Below are 6658 nucleotides of genomic sequence, written 5' to 3'. Positions count from 1 at the left end.
ACTGCAGTGGTTATGTTATTGGACTAATAATCCAGAGAATGCAAGTTCAAATCCCACCATAGTAATCAGGACTTGTCATCCAAGAGGACCAATCAGAGCTTTTGGTGTTGCTAATAAACATGTCCTTAAATAAACCACTGCTGCATAAATCAATTTCTGCATGGATGAGCATCTGCTTATCTTTACTGTTAACATTCTTTCAATATTACCTCAGAAAACATTTAACTCATCCTTTTTCTTGCTTTTCATGTTTTATACAAAAGAAAGCCACTTGGTTTCTTTCTGTAAAAAAAAACGATTGAAAATTATTTTCCTGTCAAAACTTTCCTCTAAAGATTCCAGAGTTAATGCTTTAGCTTGTTTTCAGATCGCTAGGGAAGCAAAGTTGTAAATATTTCCATAGCTTCTGTGCCTCATGAATTGAGTATGGCACAGATGGCTTGCAGAAAAATAGAGTGGTGCATGCTGGGATTTGTAGGCATAAGTACTGGCTGAGCAAATTGCTCATACTAAAGAATGCATTTGTGACTTGCTCAATGCATCTGTGCACTGGTGTTTGCCTTGTGTTACAGATGTCCCCAATGGCAGCCTGAAATGGCCCCATAGCGTAGATGTTAAGGATTGTGATGGCCTTAATAGCCATTGACAAGAGCGCTACACGTGGAGGTGAGCTACAAGTTGGCTTTTGACATGTGGCACATCTCTAAGTAAATTTCGTTTGTAAAGTAAATCCATTGCCAGCACTGCTCCTCAGTCAAACGCAGGTAGAAGTGCCTTTACTTAGCTATAAGATATTAGTAGGTCAGTGGCATGTGTCTGTAATGCAGCCTCACTAGTCTAATTTCCTTCCATTGCCTCCTCCTTCTTCCAAGAAAAAAAAGAGTATCTCTAATGGGAAACCCGTGGTGCACTGTCTGAAAAAGGGGGCAGCCCTTCAGCAAATGTTACAAAGACAGGTGGCAACAACAAAAATAACATTGAGATTTGAGCAATAACTGAATAAGCATTATTTATGTCTTTAGGGTAGTGCCTAGCAACCCGAATGCACTTTTGTACTAGGGTAACTAAGATTTGTCACAGCTGAAATGCAAATAATGGGAAATGAGACATATGACATCACCACATCATTACTGCCTCGTGGCAACGAGCCTACTGGAGATAACAGCAGAAAATCAGGCAGGTGCGGAACTCATTAAAGGCCTGATTATTATGTTAATGACAAGAAGTTTCCATAATATAGAAACATAGAAGATAGGAACAGGAGTAGGCCATTCGGCCCCTTGAGCCCGCTCCGCCATTTAATGAGATCATGGCTGATCATCCAAATTCAGTACCCTGTCCCTGCTTTCTCCCCATATCCCTTGGTCCCTTTGGCCTCAAGAAATATATCCAACTCCTTCTTGAATATATTTAATGAATTGGCCTCAACTGCCCTGTGTGGCAGAGAATTCCACAGGTTCACCACTCTCTGGGTGAAGAAATTCCTCCTCATCTCTGTCCTAAATGGCTTACCCTTTATCCTCAATGTAATCCCCAAGCCTATAAAGCACACGATAAGGTAACTGCCCATATAAAAGTGGCACTACAAGGAAGTTCTGCTCCTCTCAGTTGGGTGCATGTTCTAGGCACATTGCTGTTTTTGTTTTATCTCCAAGCAACTCACTATTTCTGCACTATTTTGCTCTTATTGGACAAGAAAACTTTGGGGAACTTCTTGCAGCTTTCCTGACAACCTCCTAAGAAGTGAGCTGACCGGAATGAATGGAAAAGATGGCGGAGCAGGTGAATGCAATTCCTACAGTAACAACTTCCTGACCTACACCACCCCCCCCCCGGCCCAAGTACCTCACCTAATCCTCCCCCGGCCAAGTTTCTGACCTCCCCCTGCCCAAGTTCCTCTCCCATGGATTCATGACCTCCCCCCAACAAGTTCCTGACCTTACCCCCACAACATAGATGGGGCATTGCGTGTGGGTCACGCATTGTTAACAGGTTTATTGGGTATGAAGTGAATAGTGACAGTGTCGTGACTTCCGGATTTCGTCCAATCCAATGATGTCACTTGCCACACGCACCGAGTTTTCCGAGAAATCAACCAGGTCTAGGGAGAGGAGTGGGAGAACGTGGTCCCGTTTTACCATCTAGATCACATTCTCGCTCTCACCTCTCCCCTCTTTAGACCTGGATCACGTTCTTCTCCCATCCCCACTGTGCTCTGTACTCGTTACCACCCTCAACCCCCAGTTCCTGACCTCCGATTCCCTCTCCCCCTCTCTATCACCTCTCCCTCCGATTCCCTCTCCCCCTCTCTATCACCTCTCCCTCCGATTCCCCCTCCCCCTCTCTATCACCTCTCCCTCCGATTCCCCCTCCCTCTCTCTATCACCTCTCCCTCCGATTCCCTCTCCCCCTCTCTATCACCTCTCCCTCCGATTCCCCCTCCCTCTCTCTATCACCTCTCCCTCCGATTCCCTCTCCCCCTCTCTATCACCTCTCCCTCCGATTCCCCCTCCCCCTCTCTATCACCTCTCCCTCCGATTCCCCCTCCCCCTCTCTATCACCTCTCCCTCCGATTCCCTCTCCCCCCATTCCTTCTCTCCCCATTCCCTCCAATTCGCTCTCCCTCCAATTCCCTCTCTCCCCGCAATTCGCTCCAATTCCCTCCCTCCAATTCCCTTTCTCCCGATTCCCACTCCTCTCCTGATTCCCTCTCCCCACTCTCCCTCCCCTCTCGCTCTCTCCCCTCCACCTCTATCGCCCTCTCCCCCCTCCCCCCACCTCTCTCGCCCTCTTCCCCCTCCCCCCCACCTCTCTCGCCCTCTTCCCCCTCCCCCCACCTCTCTCGCCCTCTTCCCCCCTCCCCCCCACCTCTCTCGCCCTCTTCCCCCTCCCCCCCACCTCTCGCGTCCTCTTCCCCCCCACCTCTCGCGCCCTCTTCCCCCTCCCCCCACCTCTCGCGCCCTCTTCCCCCTCCCCCCCACCTCTCGCGCCCTCTTCCCCCTCCCGCCCACCTCTCGCGCCCTCTTCCCCCCCCACCTCTCGCGCCCTCTTCCCCCCCCACCTCTCGCGCCCTCCCCCCACTTCTCTCGTCCTGTTCCCCCTCCCCCCGACCTCTCTCGCCCTCCCCCCCACCTCTCTCGTCCTCTTCCCGCTACCCCCCACCTCTCTCGCCCTCCCCCCCACCTCTCTCGTCCTCTTCCCGCTACCCCCCACCTCTCTCGCCCTCTTCCCCCTCCCCCCCCACCTCTCTCGCCCTCTTCCCCCTCCCCCCCACCTCTCGCGTCCTCTTCCCCCCACCTCTCGCGCCCTCTTCCCCCTCCCCCCACCTCTCGCGCCCTCTTCCCCCTCCCCCCCACCTCTCGCGCCCTCTTCCCCCTCCCGCCCACCTCTCGCGCCCTCTTCCCCCCCACCTCTCGCGCCCTCTTCCCCCCCCACCTCTCGCGCCCTCTTCCCCCTCCCCCCACCTCTCGCGCCCTCTTCCCCCTCCCCCCACCTCTCGCGCCCTCTTCCCCCTCCCCCCCACCTCTCGCGCCCTCTTCCCCCTCCCCCCCACCTCTCGCGCCCTCTTCCCCCTCCCCCCACCTCTCGCGCCCTCTTCCCCCTCCCCCCACCTCTCGCGCCCTCTTCCCCCTCCCCCCCACCTCTCGCGCCCTCTTCCCCCTCCCCCCCACCTCTCGCGTCCTCTTCCCCCTCCCCCCCACCTCTCGCGTCCTCTTCCCCCTCCCCCCACCTCTCGCGTCCTCTTCCCCCTCCCCCCCACCTCTCGCGTCCTCTTCCCCCTCCCCCCCACCTCTCGCGTCCTCTTCCCCCTCCCCCCACCTCTCGCGTCCTCTTCCCCCTCCCCCCACCTCTCGCGTCCTCTTCCCCCTCCCCCCACCTCTCGCGCCCTCTTCCCCCTCCCCCCACCTCTCGCGCCCTCTTCCCCCTCCCCCCCACCTCTCGCGTCCTCTTCCCCCTCCCCCACCTCTCGCGTCCTCTTCCCCCTCCCCCCCACCTCTCGCGTCCTCTTCCCCCTCCCCCACCTCTCGCGTCCTCTTCCCCCTCCCCCACCTCTCGCGTCCTCTTCCCCCTCCCCCACCTCTCTCGTCCTCTTCCCCCTCCCCCCCCACCTCTCGCGTCCTCTTCCCCCTCCCCCCCACCTCTCGCGTCCTCTTCCCCCTCCCCCCCCACCTCTCGCCGTCCTCTTCCCCCTCCCCCCACCTCTCGCGTCCTCTTCCCCCTCCCCCCACCTCTCGCGTCCTCTTCCCCCTCCCCCCCACCTCTCGCGTCCTCTTCCCCCTCCCCCCCACCTCTCGCGTCCTCTTCCCCCTCCCCCTCCCACCTCTCGCGTCCTCTTCCCCCCTCCCCCCCACCTCTCGCGTCCTCTTCCCCCTCCCCCCACCTCTCGCGTCCTCTTCCCCCTCCCCCCACCTCTCGCGTCCTCTTCCCCCTCCCCCCCACCTCTCGCGTCCTCTTCCCCTCCCCCACCTCTCGCGTCCTCTTCCCCCTCCCCCCCACTCTCGCGTCCTCTTCCCCCTCCCCCACCTCTCGCGTCCTCTTCCCCCTCCCCCCCACCTCTCGCGTCCTCTTCCCCCTCCCCCCCACCTCTCGCGTCCTCTTCCCCCTCCCCCCCACCTCTCGCGTCCTCTTCCCCCCTCCCCCCACCTCTCGCGTCCTCTTCCCCCTCCCCCCCCACCTCTCTCGTCCTCTTCCCCCTCCCCCCCCACCTCTCTGGTCCTCTTCCCCCTCCCCCCCACCTCTCTCGTCCTCTTCCCCCTCCCCCCCCACCTCTCTCGTCCTCTTCCCCCTCCCCCCCACCTCTTGCCCCCCACCCGTCTCACGCACCCCCACCTCTCTCGCCCTCAACCCACCCATCTCGCAAACCCCCCTCCTGTCTCGCCCCCCCACCCCACCCCCACTTGTCTCGCCCCCACCCCACCTCCGTCACACCCCCCAACCCCACCTGCCTCACACCATTCACCCTGTCTCGCCCCCTCCCACCCCACCTGTCTCGCCCCCTCCCACCCCCACCTGTCTCGCCCCCTCCCACGCCACCTGTCTCGCCCCCCTCCCACCCCACCTGTCTCGCCCCCCTCCCACCCCACCTGTCTCACCCCCCCACCTGTCTCGCCCTCTCTCACCGCCCCCACCTAGCCCCTCACGCCCCCCACCTGTCTCGCCCCCTCCCCCTCTCACGCCCCCCCACCTGTCTCGCCCCCTCTCCCCACCTGACCCCCCACCTCTCTCCCCCCTCGCGCCCCCACCTCTACCCCCCTCGCGCCCCCCCCGTTTCGTCCCTCGCGCCCCCACCTCTCTCTGCCCTCGTGCCCCCACCTCTCTCTGCCCTCGTGCCCCCACCTCTCTGCCCCTCCCCCTCTCCCCCCCTACCTCGCGCCCCCACCTGTCTCCCCGCCTCCCGTCTCCCCCCTCGCGCCCCCAGCTGTCTCCCCCCCTCGCGCCCCCCACCTGTCTTGCCCCCTCCCCCCGACCTCTCTCCCCCCACCTGTCTCGCCCCCACCTCTCTCCCCCCCCGCCCCTACCTCTCGCCCCCACCTGTCTCGCCCCCCTCCCCCCACCTCGCGCACCCACCTGTCTCGCCCCCTCCCCCGACCTCTCTCCCCCCCCTCGCGTCCCCACCTGTCTCGCCCCTCCCCCCCACCTCTCCCCCCCTCGCGCCCCCAACCTGTCTCGCCCCCTCCCCCCCACCTCGCGCCCCCACCTGTCTCGCCCCGTCCCCCCACCTCCCCCCGACCGCTCTCCCCCAACCTCTCTCCCCGACCTCTCTCCCCACCTCCCCCCGACCTCTCTCCCCACCTCCCCCCGACGTCTCTCCCCCACCTCCCTCCCCCCGACCTCTCTCCCCCGACCTCTCTCCCTCCACCTCCCCCCGACCTCTCTCCCCCTGACCTCTCTCCCCGACCTCTCTCCCCCCACCTGTCTCGCCCCCCTCCCCCCACCTCGCGCACACCACCTGTCTCGCCCCCTCCCCCCACCTCTCCCCCCCTCGCGCCCCCACCTGTCTCGCCCCCCTCCCCCCACCTCGCGCCCCCACCTGTCTCGCCCCGTCCCCCCACCTCCCCCCGACCGCTCTCCCCCAACCTCTCTCCCCGACCTCTCTCCCCACCTCCCCCCGACCTCTCTCCCCCACCTCCTCTCTCCCCACCTCCCCCCCCCGTCCTCTCTCCCCCCACCTCCCCCCGACGTCTCTCCCCCACCTCCCTCCCCCCGACCTCTCTCCCCCGACCTCTCTCCCTCCACCTCCCCCCGACCTCTCTCCCCCTGACCTCTCTCCCCGACCTCTCTCCCTCCACCTCCCCCCGACCTCTCTCCCCCCACCTCTCTCCCCCCCGACCTCTCTCCCCCCGACCTCTCTCCCCCCGCCTCCCCCCGACCTCTCTCCCCAACCTCCCCCCGACCTCTCTCCCCAACCTCCCCCCCGACCTCTCTCCCCAACCTCCCCCCGACCTCTCTCTCCCCAACCTCCCCCCGACCTCTCTCTCCCCCAACCTCCCCCCAACCTCTCTCTCCCCAACCTCCCCCCCCGACCTCTCTCCCCAACCTCCCCCCGACCTCTCTCCCCAACCTCCCCCCGACCTCTCTCCCCCAACCTCTCTCCCCCCACCTCCCCCCGACCTCTCTCCCCCCACCTCCCCCCCGACCTCTGCCCCCCACCTCCCCC

The sequence above is a fragment of the Somniosus microcephalus genome, chromosome 14 (assembly GCF_052327205.1).
Source record: "Somniosus microcephalus isolate GS21.2 chromosome 14, FLI_Smic_1.0, whole genome shotgun sequence".
NCBI lineage: Eukaryota > Metazoa > Chordata > Chondrichthyes > Squaliformes > Somniosidae > Somniosus > Somniosus microcephalus.
The sequence above is the reverse complement of the archived record's forward strand: the minus strand, read 5'-3'. Positions refer to the sequence as shown.